Below are 18,293 nucleotides of genomic sequence, written 5' to 3'. Positions count from 1 at the left end.
CACCTTTTCGACATATAGTACGCAGTCTATTACCGTCTGAACTTGCGCAAAGCTACAAAGAGTAACGAATTCAAATATCGATTACAGGCACCATTATTCTGCAAATCGTACGTTCTTTACCCTGGTACATATCTACATGATGAAAACTACACTACACATCCTAGGAAGCGCAGTTTTATGAGTACAGTGAATTCGAGGAAAAAATGTGTATACACCCGGGTCTTTGCGATATTTCCATATTTGAGAAAAAGCTTTGTTTCCAAAAACCCCACTTTTTACACATCATGACAAACGTCACTGCATTGTCTTTCGATTCATCGAACTAGCACACCTACTCGACATATAGTACGCAGTCTATTACCATCTGAACTTGCGCAAAGCTACAAAGAGTAACGAATTCAAATAGCGATTACAAGCACCATTAATCCACAAATCGTTCGTTCTTTACCCTGGTACATATCTACATGATGAAAACTACAAAACACATCCTAGGAAGGGCAGTTTTATAAGTACAGTGAATTCGAGGAAAAAATGTGTATACACCCGGAGCTTTGCGATTTTTCCATATATGAGAAAAAGCTTTGTTTCCAAAATCCCCACTTTTTACACATCATGCCAAACGTCACTGCATTGTCTTTCGATTCATCGAAGTAGCACACCAATTCGACATGTAGTACGCAGTCTATTACCGTCTGAACTTGCGCAAAGCTACAAAGAGTAACGACTTCAAATATCGATTACAGGCACCATTATCCTGCAAATCGAACGTTCTTTAACCAGGTACATATCTACATGATGAAAACTACAAAACACATCCTAGGAAGCGCAGTTTTATGAGTACAGTGAATTCGAGGAAAAAATGTGTATACACCCGGGGCTTTGCGATTTTTCCATATTTGAGAAATAGCTTTGTTTCCAAAAACCCCACTTTTTACACATCATGCCAAAAGTCACTGCATTCTCTTTCGATTCATCGAACTAGCACACCTATTCGACATATAGTACGCAGTCTATTACCGTCTGTACTTGCGCAAAAGCTACAAAGAATTACGAATTCCATTGTCGATTTTAGGGACTATTAATCAGCAAATCGAACGGTCTTTACACTGGTACTTATCTACATGATGAAAACTACAAAACACATCCTAGTAAGCGAAGTTTTATGAGTACAGTGAATTCGAGGAATAAATGTGTATACACCCGGGGCTCTGCTATTTTTCCATATATGAGAAAAAGCTTTGTTTCCAAAAACCCCACTGTTTACACATCATGCCAAACGTCACTGCAATGTCTTTCGGTTCAACGAACTAGCACACCTATTCGACATATGCTGTCTATGACCGTCTGAACTTGAGCAAAGCTACAATGAGTAACGAATACAAATATCGATTACAGGCACCATTATTCTGCAAATCGAACGTTCTATACCGTGGTACATATCTACATGATCAAAACTACAAAATACATCCTAGGAAGCGCAGTTCTATGAGTACAGTGAATTCGAGGAAAAAATGTGTATACACCCGGGGCTTTGCGATTTTTCCATATTTGAGAAAAAGCTTTGTTTCCAAAAACCAACTTTTTACACATCATGCCAAACGTCCCTGCATTGTCTTTCGATTCATCGAACTAGATCACCTTTTCGAAATATAGTACGCAGTCTATTGCCGTCTGAACTTACGCAAAGCTACAAAGAGTAACGAATTGAAATATCGATTACTGGCACCATTATTTTGCAAATCGAACGTTCTTTACACTGGTACATATCTACATGATGAAAGCTACAAAACACATCCTAGGAAGCGCAGTTTTATGAGTACAGTGAATTCGAGGAAAAAATGTGGATACACACGGGGCTTTGCAATTTTTCCATATTTGAGAAAAAGCTTTGTTTCCAAAAACCCCACTTTTCACACATCATGCCAAACGTCACTGCATTGTCTTTCGATTCATCGAACTAGCACACCTATTCGACATATAGTACGCAGTCTATTACCGTCTGAACTTGCGCAAAGCTACAAAGGGTAACGAATTCAAATATCGATTACAGGCACCATTATTCTGCAAATCGAACGTTCTTTACCCTGGTACATATCTACATGATGAAAACTACAAAACACATCCTAGGAAGCGCAGTTTTATGAGTACAGTGAATTCGAGGAAGAAATGTGTATACACCCGGGGCTTTGCGATTTTTCCATATTTGAGAAAAAACTTTGTTTCCAAAAACCCCACTTTTTACACATCATGCCAAACGTCATTGCATTGTCTTTTGATTCATCGAACTAGCACACCTACTCGACATATAGTACGCAGTCTATTACCATCTGAACTTGCGCAAAGCTACAAAGAGTAACGAATTCAAATATCGATTACAGGCACCATTAATCCACATATCGTTCACTCTTTACCCTGGTACATATCTACATGATGAAAACTACAAAACACATCCTAGGAAGCGCAGTTTTATAGGTACAGTGAATTCGAGGAAAAAATGTGTATACACCCGGGGCTTTGCGGTTTTTTCATATATGAGAAAAAGCTTTGATTCCAGAAACCCCACTTTTTACACATCATGCCAAACGTCACTGCATTGTCTTTCGATTCATCGAACTAGCACACCTATTCGACATATAATACGCAGTCTATTACCGTCTGAACTTGCGCAAGGCTACAAAGAGTAACGAATACAAATATCGATTACAGGCACCATTAATCCCCAAATCGTCCGTTCTTTACCCTGGTACATATCTACATGATGAAAACTACAAAACACATCCTAGGAAGCGCAGTTTTATAAGTACAGTGGATTCGAGGAAAAAATGTGTATACACCCGGGGCTTTGCGACTTTTCCATATATGAAAAAAAGCTTTGTTTCCAAAAACCGCACTTTTTACACATCATACCAAACGTCACTGCATTGTCTTTCGATTCATCGAACTAGCACACCTATTCGACATATGCAGTCTATTACCGTCTGAACTTGCGCAAAGCTACAAAGAGTAACGACTTCCAATGTCGATTACAGGGACCATTAATCAGCAAATCGTACGGTCTTTACCCTGGTACATATCTACATGATAAAAACTATAAAACACATCCTAGGAAGCGCAGTTTTATGAGTACAGTGAATTCGAGGAAAAAATGTGTATACACCCGGGCCTTTGCGACTTTTCCTTATATGAGAAAAAGCTTTGTTTCCAAAAACCCCACATTTTACACAACATGTCTAACGTCACTGCATTGTCTTTCGATTCATCGAACTAGCACACCTATACGACATATAGTACACAGTCAATCACCGACTGAACTTGCGCAAAGCTACAAAGAGTAACGAATTCAAATATCGATTACAGGCACCTTTATTCTCCAAATCGAACGTTCTTTACCCTGGTACATATCTACATGATGAAAACTAGAAAACTCATCTTAGGAAGCGCAGTTTTACGAGTACAGTGAATTCGAGGAAAAAATGTGTATACACCCGGGCTTTGCGATTTTTCCATATATGAGAAAAAGCTTTGATTCCAAAAACCCCACTATTTACACATCATGCCAAACGTCACTGCATTGTCTTTCGATTCATCGAACTAGCACACCTATTCGACATATAGTACACAGTCTATTACCGACTGAACTTGCGCAAAGCTACAAAGAGTAACGAATTCAAATGTCGATTACAGGGACTATTAATCAGCAAATCGAAGGGTCTTTACCCTGATACTTATCTACATGATGAAAACAACATAACACATCCTAGGAAGCGCAGTTTTGTGAGTACAGTGAATTCGAGGAAAAGATGTGTATACATCGGGGGTTTTGCGATTTTTCCATATAAGAGGAGAAGCTTTGTTTCCAAAAACTCCACTTTTTACACATCATGCCAAACGTCACTGCATTGTCTTTCGATTCATCGAACTAGCACACCTATTCGACATATAATATGCAGTATATTACCGTCTGAACTTGCGCAAGGCTACAAAGAGTAACGAATTCAAATATCGATTACAGGCACCATTAATCCGCAAATCGTCCGTTCTTTACCCTGGTACATATCTACATGATGAAAACAACCAAACACATACTAGGAAGCGCGGTTTTATGAGTACAGTGAATTCAAGGTAAAAATGTGTATACACCCGGGCTTTGCGATTTTTCCATATATGAGAAAAAGCTTTGATTCCAAAAACCCCACTATTTACACATCATGCCGAACGTCACTGCATTGTCTTTCGATTCATCGAACTAGCACACATATTCGACATATAGTACGCAGTCTATTACCGTCTGAACTTGCGCAAAGCTACAAAAAGTAACGACTTCCAATGTCGATTACATGGATCATTAATCAGCAAATCGAACGGTCTTTACCCTGGTACTTATCTACATGATGAAAACAACAAAACACATCCAAGGAAGCGCAGTTTTCTGAGTACAGTGAATTCGAGGGAAAATGTGTATACACCCAGGGCTTTGCGACTTTTCCATATTTGAGAAAAAGCTTTGTTTTTACACATAATGCCAAAGGTCACTGCATTGTCTTTCGATTAATCGAACTAGCACACCTATTCGACATATAGTACACAGTCTATTACCGACTGAACTTGCGCAAATCTACAAAGAGTAACGAATTCAAATATCGATTACAGGCACCATTATTCTGCAAATCGAACGTTCATTACTCTGGTACATATCTACATGATGAAAACTACAAAACACATCCTAGGAAGCGCAGTTTTACGAGTACAGTGAATTCGAGGAAAAAATGTGTATACACCCGGGCTTTGTGATTTTTCCATATATGAGAAAAAGCTTTGATTCCAAAAACCCCACTATTTACACATCATGCCGAACGTCACTGCATTGTCTTTCGATTCATCGAACTAGCACACCTATTCGACATATAGTACGCAGTCTATTACCGTCTGAACTTGCGCAAAGCTACAAAGAGTAACGAATTTAAATATCAATTACAGGCACCATTATTCTGCAAATCGAACGTTCTTTACCCAGGTACATATCTACATGATGAAAACTACAAAACACATCCTGGGAAGCGCAGTATTATGAGTACAGTGAATTCAAGGTAAAAATGTGTATACACCCTGGGCTTTGCGACTTTTCCATATATGAAAAAAAGCTTTGTTTCCAAAAACCCCACTTTCTACACATCATGCCAAACGTTCCTGCATTGTCTTTCGTTTCATCGAACTAGCACACCTTCTCCACATATAGTACGCAGTCTATTACCGTCAGAACTTGCGCAAAGCTACAAAGAGTTACGAATTCAAATATCGATTACAGGCACCATTATTCTGCAAATCGAACGCTCTTTACCCTGGTACATATCTACATGATGAAAAATACAAAACACATCCTAGGAAGCGCAGATTTATGAGTATAGTGAATTCGAGGAAAAAATGTGTATACACCCGGGGCTTTGCGATTATACCATATATGAGAAAAAGCTTTGGTTCCAAAAACCCCACTTTTTACACATCATGCCAAACGTCACTGCATTGTCTTTCGATTCATCGAACTAGCACACCGATTCGACATATAGTACGCAGTCTATTACCGCCTGAACTTGCGCAAAGCTCCAAAGAGTAACGAACTCGAATGTCGATTACAGGGACTATTAATCAGCAAATCGAACGGTCTTTACCCTGGTACTTATCTACATGATGAAAACTACAAAACACATCTTAGGAAGCGCAGTGTTATGAGTACAGTGAATTCGAGGAAAAAATGCATATACATCGGGGGCTTTCGATTTTTCCATATTTGAGAAAAAGCTTTGTTTCCAAAATCCCCACTTTTTACACATCATGCCAAACGTCACTGCATTGTCTTTCGATTCATCGAACTAGCACACCTATTCGACACGTAGTATGCAGTCTATTACCGTATGAACATTCGCAAAGCTACAAAGAGTAACGAATTCAAATATCGATTACAGGCACCATTATTCTGCAAATCGAACGTTCTTTACCCTGGTACATATCTACATGATGAAAACTACAAAACATATCCTAGTAAGCGCAGCTTAATGAGTACAGTGAATTCGAGGAAAAAATGTGTATACACCCGGGGCTTTGAAATTTTTCCATATTTGATAAAAAGCTTTGTTTCCAAAAACCCACTTTTTACACATCATGCCAAACGTCATTGCATTGTCTTTCGATTCATCGAATTAGCACACCTATTCGACATATAGTACACAGTCTATTACTGACTCTACTTGCGGAAAGCTACAAGGAGTAACGAATTCAAATATCGATTACAGGCACCATTATTCTGCAAATCGAACGTTCTCTAACCTGGTACATATCTACATGATGAAAACTACAAAAACACATCTTAGGAAGCGCACATTTATGAGTACAATGAATTCGAGGAAAAATTGTGTATACACCCGGGGTTTTGCGATTTTTCCATATATGAGAAAAAGCTTTGATTCCAAAAACCCCCCTATTTACACATCATGCCAAACGTCACTGCATTGCCTTACGATTCATCGAACTATTACACCTATTCGACATATAGAACACAGTCTATTACCGTCTGAACTTGGGCAAAGCTACAAAGAGTAAAGACTTCCAATGTCGATTAGAGGGACTATTAATCAGCAAATCGAACGGTCTTTACCCTGGTACTTATCTAAATGATGAAAACTACAAAACACATCCCAGGAAGCGCAGTTCTATGAGTAAAGTGAATTCGAGGAAAAAATGTGTATACATCGAGGGCTTTGCGATTTTTCCATATATGAGAAAAAGCCTTGTTTCTCAAAACCCCACTTTTTACATATCATGCCAAACGTCACTGCATTGTCTTTCGATTCATCGAACTAGCACACCTATTCGACATATAGTACGCAGTCTATTACCGTCTGAACTTGCGCAAAGCTACAAGGAGTAACGAATTCAAATATCGATTTCAGGCACCATTATTCTGCAAATCGAACGTTCTATACCCTGGTACATATCTACATGATGAAAACTACAAAACACATCCCAGGAAAGCAGTTCTATGAGTAAAGTGAATTCGAGGAAAAAATGTGTATACACCTGGGGCTTTGCGATTTTTCATTTCTTAGAAAAAGGTTTGTTTCCAAAAACCCACTTTTTACATATCATGCCAAACGTCACTGCATTGTCTTTCAATTCATCGAACTAGCACACCTATTCGACACATAGTACGCAGTCTATTACCGTCTGAACTTGCGCAAAGCTACAAAGAATAACGAATTCAAATATCGATTACAAGCACCATTATTCTGCAAATCGATCGTTCTTTACCCTGGTACATATCTACATGATGAAAACTACAAAACACATCCTAGGATGCGCAGTTTTATAAGTACAGTGAATTCGAGGAAAAAATGTGTATACACACTGGGCTTTGCGATTTTTCCACATATGAGAAAAAGCTTTGTTTCCAAAAACCCCACTTTTTACACATCATGCCAAACGTCACTGCATTGTCTTTCGATTCATCGAACTAGCACACCTATTCGACACATAGTACGCAGTCTATTACCGTCTGAACTTGCGCAAAGCTACAAAGAATAACGATTTCAAATATCGATTGCAGGCACCATTATTCTGCAAATCAATCGTTCTTTACCCTGGTACATATCTACATGATGAAAACTACAAAACACATACTAGGAAGCGCAGTTTTATAAGTACAGTGAATTCGAGGAAAAAATGTGTATACATCCCGGGCTTTGCGATTTTTCCACATATGAGAAAAAGCTTTGATTCCAAAAACCCCACTTTTTACACATCATGCCGAACGTCACTGCATTGTCTTTCGATTCATCGAACTAGCACACCTTTTCGACATATAGCACGCAGTCTATTACCGTCTGAACTTGCGCAAAGCTACAAAGAGTAACGACTTCCAATGTCGATTACAGGGACTATTAGTCAGCAAATCGAACGTTCTTTACCCTGGTACATATCTACATGATGAAAACTACAAAACACATCCTAGGATGCGCAGTTTTATAAGTACAGTGAATTCGAGGAAAAAATGTGTATACACCCGGGGCTTAGCGATTTTTCCATATTTGAGAAAAAGCTTTGTTTCCAATAACCCCACATTTTACACATCATGCCAAACGTCACTGCATCGTCTTTCGATTCATCGAACTAGCACACCTATTCGACATATAGTACGCAGTCTATTACCGTCTGAACTTGCGCAAAGCTACAAAGAGTAACGAATTCAAATATCGATTACAGGCACCATTATTCTGCAAATCGAACGTTCTTTACCCTGGTACATATCTACATGATGAAAACTACAAAACACATTCTAGGAAGCGCAGTTTTATGAGTACTGTGAATTCGAGGCGAAAATATGTATACACCCGGGGCTTTGCGATTTTTCGATATTTGAGAAAAAGCTTTGTTTCCAAAAACCCCACTTTTTACACATCATGCCAAACGTCACTGCATTGTCTTTCGATTCATCGAACTAGCACACCTTTTCGACATATAGTACGCAGTCTATTACCGTCTGAACTTGCGCAAAGCTACAAAGAGTAACGACTTCCAATGTCGATTACAGGGACTATTAGTCAGCAAATCGAACGTTCTTTACCCTGGTACATATCTACATGATGAAAACTACAAAACACATCCTAAGAAGCGCAGTTTTATGAGTACAGTGAATTCGTGGAAAAAATGTGTATACACCCGGGGCTTTGCGATTTTTCCATATATGAGAAAACCTTTGATTCCAAAAATCCCACTTTTTACACATCATGCCAAACGTCACTGCATTGTCTTTCGATTCATCGAACTAGCACACCTATTCGACATATAGTACGCAGTCTATTACCGTCTGAACTTGCGCAAAGCTACAAAGAGTAACGAATTCAAATATCGATTACAGGCACCATTATTCTGCAAATCGAACGTTCTTTACCCTGCTACATGTCTACATGATGAAAACTACAAAACACATACTAGGAAGCGCGGTTTTATGAGTACAGTGAATTCAAGGTAAAAATGTGTATACACCCGGGGTTTTGCGACTTTTCCATATATGAAAAAAAGCTTTGTTTCCAAAAACCGCACTTTGTACACATCATACCAAACGTCACTGCATTGTCTTTCGATTCATCGAACTAGCACACCTATTCGACATATGCAGTCTATTACTGTCTGAACTTGCGCAAAGCTACAAAGAGTAACGACTTCCAATGTCGATTACATGGATCATTAATCAGCAAATCGAACGGTCTTTACCCTGGTACTTATCAACATGATGAAAACAACAAAACACATCCTAGGAAGCGCAGTTTTATGAGTACAGTGAATTCGAGGAAAAAATGTGTATACACCCGGGCCTTGGCGACTTTTCCATATATGAGAAAAAGCTTTGTTTCCAAAAACCCCACATTTTACACAACATGCCTAACGTCACTGCACTGTCTTTCGATTCATCGAACTAGCACACCTATTCGACATATAGTACCCAGTCTATCACCGACTGAACTTGCGCAAAGCTACAATGTGTAACGAATTCAAATATCGATTACAGGCACCATTATTCTGCAAATCGAACGTTCTTTACCCTGGTACATATCTACATGATGAAAACTACAAAACACATCCTAGGAAGCGGAGTTTTACGTGTACAGTGAATTCGAGGAAAAAATGTGTATACACCCGGGGCTTTGCCATTTTTCCATATTTGAGAAAAAGCTTTGATTCTAAAACCCCGCTTTTTACACATCATGCCAAATGTCACTGCATTGTCTTTCGATTCATCGAACTAGCACACCTATTCGACATATGCAGTCTATCACCATCTGAACTTGCGCAAACCTACAAAGAGTAACGACTTCCAATGTCGATTACAGGGACTATTAATCAGCAAATCGAACGGTCTATACCCTGGTACATATCTACATGATGAAAACTACAAAACACATCCTAGGAAGCGCAGTTTTATGAGTACAGTGAATTCGGGGAAGAAATGTGTATACACCCGGGGCTTTGCGATTTTTCCATTTTTAGAAAAAGCTTTGTTTCCAAAAACCCACTTTTTACACATCATGCCAAACGTCACTGCATTGTCTTTCGATTCATCGAACTAGCACACCTATTCGACATATAGTACGCAGTCTATTACCGTCTGAACTTGCGCAAATCTACTAAGAGTAACGACTTCCAATGTCGATTTCAGGGACTATTAATCAGCAAATCGAAAGGTCTTTACCCTGGTACATATCTACATGATGAAAACTACAAAACACATTCTAGGAAGCGCAGTTTATGAGTACAGTGAATTCGAGGAAAAAATGTGTATACACCAGAGGCTTTGCGATTTTTCTATATTTGAGAAAAAGCTTTGTTTCCAAAAACCCACTTTTTACACATCATGCCAAACGTCACTGCATTGTCTTTCGATTCATCGAACTAGCACACCTATTCGACATATAGTACGCAGTCTATTACCGTCTGAACTTGCGCAAAGCTACAAAGAGTAACGAATTCAAATATCGATTACAGGCACCATTATTCTGCAAATCGAACGTTCTATACCCTGGTACATATCTGCATGATGAAAACTACAAAACACATCCTAAGAAGCGCAGTTTTATGAGTACAGTGAATTCGAGGAAAAAATGTGTATACACCCGGGTCTTTGCGATTTTTTCATATATCAGAAAAAGCTATGTTTCCAAAAACCCCACTTCTAACACATCATGCCAAACGTCACTCATTGTCTTTCGATTCATCGTACTAGCACACCTTTTCGACATATAGTACGAAGTCTATTACCGTCTGAACTTGGGCAAAGCTACAAAGAGTAACGTATTGAAATGTCGATTACAGGGACTATTAATCAGCAAATCGAACGTTGTTTACCCTGGTACTTATCTACATGATGAAAACTACAAAACACATCCCAGGAAGTGCAGTTTTATGAGTACAGTGAATTCGAGCAAAAAATGTGTATACACCCGGGGCTTTGCGATTTTTCCATATTTGAGAAAAAGCTTTGTAGCCAAAAACACCACTTTTTACGCATCATGCCAAACGTCACTGCATTGTCTTTCGATTCATCTAACTAGCACACCTATACGACATATAGTACGCAGTCTATTACCGTCTGAACTTGCGCAAAGCTACAAAGAGTAACGAATTCAAATATCGATTACAGGCACCATTATTCTGTAAATCGAACGTTCTTTACCCTGGTACATATCTACATGATGAAAACTACAAAACACATCTTAAGAAGCGCAGTTTTATGAGTACAGTCAATTCGAGAAAAAAATGTGTATACACCCGGGGCTTTGCGATTTTTCCATATTTGAGAAAAAGCTTTGTTTCCAAAAACCCACTTTTTACACATCATGAAAAACGTCACTGCATTGTCTTTCGATTCATCGAACTAGCACACCTATTCGACATATAGTACGCAGTCTATTACCGTCTGAACTTGCGCAAAGCTACAAAGAGTATCGAATTCAAATATCGGTTACAGGCACCATTATTCTGCAAATCGAACGTTCTATACCCAGGTACATATATACATGATCAAAACTACAAAACACATCCTAGGAAGCGCAGTTCTATGACTACAGTGAATTCGAAAAAAAAAATGTGTATACATCCGGGGCTTTGCGATTTTTCATAATTTGAAAAAAAGGTTTGTTTCCAAATACCCACTTTATACACATCATGCCAAGCGTCCCTGCATTGTCTTTCGATTCATCGAACTAGCACACCTTTTCGACATATAGTACGCAGTCTATTGCCGCCCGATCTTGCGCAAAGCTACAAAGAGTAAGGAATTAAAATATCGATTACAGGCACCATTATTCTGCAAATCGAACGTTCTTTACCCTGATACATATCTACATGATGAAAACTACAAAACATATCCTAGTAAGCGCAGCTTAATGAGTACAGTGAATTCGAGGAAAAAATGTGTATACACCCGGGGCTTTGAAATTTTTCCATATTTGAAAAAAAGCTTTGTTTCCAAAAACCCACTTTTTACACATCATGCCAAACGTCACTGCATTGTCGTTCGATTCATCGAACTAGCACACCTACTCGACATATAGTACGCAGTCTATTACCATCTGAACTTGCGCAAAGCTACAAAGAGTAACGAATTCAAATATCGATTACAGGCACCATTATTCCGCAAATCGTATGTTCTTTACCCTGGTACATATCTACATGATGAAAACTACAAAACACATCCTAGGAAGCGCAGTTTTATAAGTACATGAATTCGAGGAAAAAATGTGTATACACCCGGGGCATTGCGATTTTTCCATATATGAGAAAAAGCTTTGATTCCAAAAACCCCACATTTTACACATCATGCCAAACGTCACTGCATTGTCTTTCGATTCATCGAACTAGCACACCTATTCGACATATAGTACGCAGCCTATTACCGTCTGAACTTGCGCAAAGCTAAAAGAGTAACGAATTCAAATATCGATTACAGTCACCATTATTCTGCAAATCGAACGTTCTTTACCCTGGTACATATCTACATGATGAAAACTACAAAACACATCCAAAGAAGCGCAGTTTTATGAGTGCTGTGAATTCGAGGAAAAAATGTGTATACACCCAGGGCTTTGCGATTTCTCCATATTTGAGAAAAAGCTTTGTTTCCAAAACCCCACTTTTTACACATCATGTCAAACGTCACTGCATTGTCTTTCGATTCATCGAACTAGCACACCTATACGACATATAGTACGCAGTCTATTACCGTCTGAACTTGCGCAAACCTACAAAGAGTAACGAAATCAAATATCGATTACAGGCACCATTATTCTGCAAATCGAACGTTCTTTAACCTGGTACATATCTACATGATGAAAACTACAAAACAGATCCTAAGAAGCGCAGTTTTGTGAGTGCAGTGAATTCGAGGAAAGAATGAGTATACACCCAGTACTTTGCGATTTTTCCATATTTGAGAAAAAGCTTTGTTTTCAAAAACCCACTTTTTACACATCATGCCAAACGTCACTGCATTGTCTTTCGATTCATCGAACTAGCGCACCTTTTCGACATATAGTACGCAGTCTATTACCGTCTGAACTTGCGCAAACATACAAAGAGTAACGAATTCAAATATCGATTACAGGCACCATTATTCTGCAAATCGTACGTTCTGTACCCTAGTACATATCTACATGATGAAAACTACAAAACACATCCCAGGAAGCGCAGTTTTATGAGTACAGTGAATTCGAGGAAAAAATGTGTATACACCCGGGGCTTTGCGAATTTTCCATATTTGCGAAAAAGCTTTGTTTCCAAAAACCCAACTTTTTACACATCATGCCAAACGTCACTGCATTGTCTTTCGATTCATCGAACTAGCACACCTATTCGACATGTAGTACGCATTCTATTACAGTCTGAACTTGCACAAAGCTACAAAGAGTAACGAATTCAAATATCGATTACAGGCACCATTATTCTGCAAATCGTACGTTCTTTACCCTGGTACATATCTACATGATGAAAACTACAAAACACATCCTAGGAAGCGCAGTTTTATGAGTACAGTGAATTCGAGGAAAAAATGTGTATACACCCGGGTCTATGCGATTTTCCCATATTTGAGAAAGAGCTTTGTTTCCAAAAACCCCACTTTTTACACATCATGCCAAACGTCACTGCATTGTCTTTCGATTCATCGAACTAGCACACCTATTCGACATATAGTACGCAGTCTATTACCGTCTGAACTTGCGCAAAGCTACAAAGAGTAACGAATTCAAATATCGATTACAGGCACCATTATTTCGCTAATCGAACGTTCTTTATCCTGGTACATATCTACATGATGAAAACTACAAAACATATCCTAGTAAGCGTAGTTTAATGAGTACAGTGAAATCGAGGAAAAAATGTGTATACACCCTGGGCTTTGTGATTTTCCCATATTTGAGAAAAAGCTTTGTTTCCAAAAACCCCACTTCTTACACATCATGCCAAACGTCACTGCATTGTCTTTCGATTCATCGAACTAGCACACCTATTCGACATATAGTACGCAGTCTATTACCGTCTGAACTTGCGCAAAGCTACAAAGAGTAACGAATTCAAATATCGATTACAGGCACCATTATTCTGCAAATCGAACGTTCTTTAACCTGGTACATATCTACATGATGAAAACTACTAAACACATCCTAAGAACCGCAGTTTTATGAGTGTAGTGAATTCGAGGAAAGAATGTGTCTACACCCGCTTCTTTGCGATTTTTCCATATTTGAGAAAAAGCTTTGTTTCCAAAAACCCTCTTTTTACACATCATGCCAAACGTCACTGCATTGTCTTTCGATTCATCGAACTAACGCACCTTTTCGACATATAGTACGCAGTCTATTACCGTCTGAACTTGCGCAAAGCTACAAAGAGTAACGAATTCAAATATCGATTACAGGCACCATTATTCTGCAAATCGTACGTTCTTTACCCTGGTACATATCTACATGATGAAAACTACACTACACATCCTAGGAAGCGCAGTTTTATGAGTACAATGAATTCGAGGAAAAAATGTGTATACACCCGGGTCTTTGCGATATTTCCATATTTGAGAAAAAGCTTTGTTTCCAAAAACCCCACTTTTTACACATCATGACAAACGTCACTGCATTGTCTTTCGATTCATCGAACTAGCACACCTACTCGACATATAGTACGCAGTCTATTACCATCTGAACTTGCGCAAAGCTACAAAGAGTAACGAATTCAAATAGCGATTACAAGCACCATTAATCCACAAATCGTTCGTTCTTTACCCTGGTACATATCTACATGATGAAAACTACAAAACACATCCTAGGAAGGGCAGTTTTATAAGTACAATGAATTCGAGGAAAAAATGTGTATACACCCGGAGCTTTGCGATTTTTCCATATATGAGAAAAAGCTTTGTTTCCAAAATCCCCACTTTTTACACATCATGCCAAACGTCACTGCATTGTCTTTCGATTCATCGAAGTAGCACACCAATTCGACATGTAGTACGCAGTCTATTACCGTCTGAACTTGCGCAAAGCTACAAAGAGTAACGACTTCAAATATCGATTACAGGCACCATTATCCTGCAAATCGAACGTTCTTTAACCAGGTACATATCTACATGATGAAAACTACAAAACACATCCTAGGAAGCGCAGTTTTATGAGTACAGTGAATTCGAGGAAAAAATGTGTATACACCCGGGGCTTTGCGATTTTTCCATATTTGAGAAATAGCTTTGTTTCCAAAAACCCCACTTTTTACACATCATGCCAAAAGTCACTGCATTCTCTTTCGATTCATCGAACTAGCACACCTATTCGACATATAGTACGCAGTCTATTACCGTCTGTACTTGCGCAAAAGCTACAAAGAATTACGAATTCCATTGTCGATTTTAGGGACTATTAATCAGCAAATCGAACGGTCTTTACACTGGTACTTATCTACATGATGAAAACTACAAAACACATCCTAGTAAGCGAAGTTTTATGAGTACAGTGAATTCGAGGAATAAATGTGTATACACCCGGGGCTCTGCTATTTTTCCATATATGAGAAAAAGCTTTGTTTCCAAAAACCCCACTGTTTACACATCATGCCAAACGTCACTGCAATGTCTTTCGGTTCAACGAACTAGCACACCTATTCGACATATGCTGTCTATGACCGTCTGAACTTGAGCAAAGCTACAATGAGTAACGAATACAAATATCGATTACAGGCACCATTATTCTGCAAATCGAACGTTCTATACCGTGGTACATATCTACATGATCAAAACTACAAAATACATCCTAGGAAGCGCAGTTCTATGAGTACAGTGAATTCGAGGAAAAAATGTGTATACACCCGGGGCTTTGCGATTTTTCCATATTTGAGAAAAAGCTTTGTTTCCAAAAACCAACTTTTTACACATCATGCCAAACGTCCCTGCATTGTCTTTCGATTCATCGAACTAGATCACCTTTTCGAAATATAGTACGCAGTCTATTGCCGTCTGAACTTACGCAAAGCTACAAAGAGTAACGAATTGAAATATCGATTACTGGCACCATTATTTTGCAAATCGAACGTTCTTTACACTGGTACATATCTACATGATGAAAGCTACAAAACACATCCTAGGAAGCGCAGTTTTATGAGTACAGTGAATTCGAGGAAAAAATGTGGATACACACGGGGCTTTGCAATTTTTCCATATTTGAGAAAAAGCTTTGTTTCCAAAAACCCCACTTTTCACACATCATGCCAAACGTCACTGCATTGTCTTTCGATTCATCGAACTAGCACACCTATTCGACATATAGTACGCAGTCTATTACCGTCTGAACTTGCGCAAAGCTACAAAGGGTAACGAATTCAAATATCGATTACAGGCACCATTATTCTGCAAATCGAACGTTCTTTACCCTGGTACATATCTACATGATGAAAACTACAAAACACATCCTAGGAAGCGCAGTTTTATGAGTACAGTGAATTCGAGGAAGAAATGTGTATACACCCGGGGCTTTGCGATTTTTCCATATTTGAGAAAAAACTTTGTTTCCAAAAACCCCACTTTTTACACATCATGCCAAACGTCATTGCATTGTCTTTTGATTCATCGAACTAGCACACCTACTCGACATATAGTACGCAGTCTATTACCATCTGAACTTGCGCAAAGCTACAAAGAGTAACGAATTCAAATATCGATTACAGGCACCATTAATCCACATATCGTTCACTCTTTACCCTGGTACATATCTACATGATGAAAACTACAAAACACATCCTAGGAAGCGCAGTTTTATAGGTACAGTGAATTCGAGGAAAAAATGTGTATACACCCGGGGCTTTGCGGTTTTTTCATATATGAGAAAAAGCTTTGATTCCAGAAACCCCAATTTTTACACATCATGCCAAACGTCACTGCATTGTCTTTCGATTCATCGAACTAGCACACCTATTCGACATATAATACGCAGTCTATTACCGTCTGAACTTGCGCAAGGCTACAAAGAGTAACGAATACAAATATCGATTACAGGCACCATTAATCCCCAAATCGTCCGTTCTTTACCCTGGTACATATCTACATGATGAAAACTACAAAACACATCCTAGGAAGCGCAGTTTTATAAGTACAGTGGATTCGAGGAAAAAATGTGTATACACCCGGGGCTTTGCGACTTTTCCATATATGAAAAAAAGCTTTGTTTCCAAAAACCGCACTTTTTACACATCATACCAAACGTCACTGCATTGTCTTTCGATTCATCGAACTAGCACACCTATTCGACATATGCAGTCTATTACCGTCTGAACTTGCGCAAAGCTACAAAGAGTAACGACTTCCAATGTCGATTACAGGGACCATTAATCAGCAAATCGTACGGTCTTTACCCTGGTACATATCTACATGATAAAAACTATAAAACACATCCTAGGAAGCGCAGTTTTATGAGTACAGTGAATTCGAGGAAAAAATGTGTATACACCCGGGCCTTTGCGACTTTTCCTTATATGAGAAAAAGCTTTGTTTCCAAAAACCCCACATTTTACACAACATGTCTAACGTCACTGCATTGTCTTTCGATTCATCGAACTAGCACACCTATGCGACATATAGTACACAGTCAATCACCGACTGAACTTGCGCAAAGCTACAAAGAGTAACGAATTCAAATATCGATTACAGGCACCTTTATTCTGCAAATCGAACGTTCTTTACCCTGGTACATATCTACATGATGAAAACTAGAAAACTCATCTTAGGAAGCGCAGTTTTACGAGTACAGTGAATTCGAGGAAAAAATGTGTATACACCCGGGCTTTGCGATTTTTCCATATATGAGAAAAAGCTTTGATTCCAAAAACCCCACTATTTACACATCATGCCAAACGTCACTGCATTGTCTTTCGATTCATCGAACTAGCACACCTATTCGACATATAGTACACAGTCTATTACCGACTGAACTTGCGCAAAGCTACAAAGAGTAACGAATTCAAATGTCGATTACAGGGACTATTAATCAGCAAATCGAAGGGTCTTTACCCTGATACTTATCTACATGATGAAAACAACATAACACATCCTAGGAAGCGCAGTTTTGTGAGTACAGTGAATTCGAGGAAAAGATGTGTATACATCGGGGGTTTTGCGATTTTTCCATATAAGAGGAGAAGCTTTGTTTCCAAAAACTCCACTTTTTACACATCATGCCAAACGTCACTGCATTGTCTTTCGATTCATCGAA

Source organism: Schistocerca gregaria, chromosome 11 (assembly GCF_023897955.1).
Source record: "Schistocerca gregaria isolate iqSchGreg1 chromosome 11, iqSchGreg1.2, whole genome shotgun sequence".
Classification (NCBI taxonomy): domain Eukaryota; kingdom Metazoa; phylum Arthropoda; class Insecta; order Orthoptera; family Acrididae; genus Schistocerca; species Schistocerca gregaria.
Note: the sequence above shows the minus strand (reverse complement) of the source record.